Raw genomic sequence first — 2,091 nt, 5'->3', positions numbered from 1 at the left:
CAATGTCTCTTATATCCAGTTGTGCGTTCACCCCTCCCTCTAATCCCACCTGAAGAATATTAATTTAGGCCCTCCCCACTTCTTGTCTAGATTGCTGGAATTCCTGTCTTTCCAGCATGCAGCCTTGCCCCATTCCAGCATGTTCTTCACATAGCTGACAAAGCTGTTTTTCTAACACATGTATTTTATTATATTGTTCCTTTGTTTACAACCCTATTGCCCTCAGTATGAAAACCCAAACCCCTTAAGCCTTTCAAATTCTAGCCCAAGACGTGCCTATGATCTCCTTGGTTCTCACTGAATTATCACCATGACCTTTGTCAGTGTCTCCTTTCTGCTTCTCTGCCTGGTCGTCTTCACCAGCAAAGCACCTTGCGATTACCACTCACGTCACCTCATCATGCCCTCAGTCACAAATGAAGGGCTGTTGGTGACTCTTACAGTTACAGATGGTGGTTTTGCTGAGACAGGAAAAGGAAAAGCCCTCCCCTCATTTTACAGTTCTTTCAATCCTAACTGGAACAGCCCATGGATTTGGGAGGTGTTACCAGAGGGAGAGATGACCACATTAAAAACAAAATACTCTGAAGGAAAAAGAAACAAAAGTCTTTGCCAAGTGCACATTAAAAAAAACCAAAAGGCCCTAGAAGGGAGAAGTGGGAGGGGAGTTGCGGATGGTAAAAGGCAGGCAGCGGCTCACTTTGATAGCACACGTACTAACACTGGAACGGTAGAGAGAAGATTAGTGTGGCCCCTGGGCAAGGATGACACACGAATTCATGAAGTGTTCATAGTAAAAAACAAAAACAGAGGCAGAGTTAGGTTTTGGTTGTAATTCAACTTCCATAGTTTTGGAACTGACTGACTCAGTCATCAAAATTTGACTTTCCGGTGCTAACCACCAGCAGTTATATTTTGTGATGGACAAAGCTCATCTGTGAAAAAACAGATAACTTCCTCTTGCTAAAGATGGTCAGATTTGCATTCATTTTTCCATATTCCTTTCTCTAATCAAACATCATATGTCAGCAAAGTGACGTACTTTAAACAATGGTGACCCACAATCCAAAGCAAACATACCAGTAGTCTGGAGAGCAGGCATTTGGGAAGGAAACCGTGGGCAGGTGAGGGCTGGGCCTTCCCGCAGAGCGGCTTTTGGTAATGGAAGGATAACTTTAGGCCTTTTAGGTTTTCTGCCTTTATGCATCCTGAAAGCAGGCACTGGGGAGGTAAATCAGTAATTAGGGGTTCTTTGAAATAGAGATTTGTGGCCTGACAGACCGCAACCTGTCTGTATCCACAACCTTAATGAAAACACGCCAGCCCTTTATCTCCAGGTGTGTCTGGTCTATTCAAAGTCTCTGATTTATAGAGTTGTTTGGGTTCATGTTTCACTGCCAGAAAGATGGGTGTGTGAGACTCACAGCACCACATCTACTGGGGCAGTGTTTTGAAATCTCATCTAAAATGATAGGTCTTATTAGTGGTTTCATTCTTTGTCCTATAACCAGTCATCCTGAGTAAAAGTTTAACTTTAACTCACCTACTATACAAGGGCTCAGAACCTCTGAGAATAAAAGCCATAAGCCAACACAAAACAATTCCTAAAGTTCATAATAGCCCAAGAAATTCAAGGCTCTTTCACAAGAGACTGCTATTTTAGAATGTTTTGTAGATTTTAAATTCCACCGACAGCCAGGCATGGCTCACATCTGTAATTCTAGCACTCTGGGAAGCTGAGGCAGGTGGATTGCTCGAGCTCAGGAGTTTAAAACCAGCCTGAGCAACAGTGAGACCCTGTCTCTACTCAAAAATAGAAAAACTAGTTGGGCATTCTGGTGGGTGCCTATAATCCCAGTTACTCTGAAGGTTGAGGCAAGAGGATTGTTTGAGCCCAAGAGTATGAGGTTGCTGTGAGCTATGATGCCATGGCACTCTAGCCAGGGTGACAGAGTGAGACTCTGTCTCAAAAACCCCCCAAAATTTAAATACATAAAAATAAATAAAATTCCACCTACTGTCATTTTAGTTGGAAATAAGTACTGAGTATCTGTTTTATTTATGGCCATCATAACAGATACTGTCCATACG

The 2,091-nt window shown here is 42.7% G+C and overlaps 1 non-coding gene across 1 annotated transcript; it reads left to right on the top strand.

Moving 5' to 3' along the window:
• The first annotated feature begins 694 nt into the window (after positions 1-694).
• Positions 695-799, top strand: LOC111725834. Its single transcript, XR_002773798.1, has one exon. It is a non-coding gene; the product is annotated as a U6 spliceosomal RNA (small nuclear RNA).
• The last annotated feature ends 1,292 nt before the right edge of the window (positions 800-2,091 follow it).

This window comes from Otolemur garnettii, unplaced genomic scaffold (genome assembly GCF_000181295.1).
Source record: "Otolemur garnettii isolate 467f Iridium unplaced genomic scaffold, OtoGar3 scaffold00048, whole genome shotgun sequence".
NCBI classification, from domain to species: domain Eukaryota; kingdom Metazoa; phylum Chordata; class Mammalia; order Primates; family Galagidae; genus Otolemur; species Otolemur garnettii.
The sequence above is the reverse complement of the archived record's forward strand: the minus strand, read 5'-3'. Positions and strand labels throughout refer to the sequence as shown.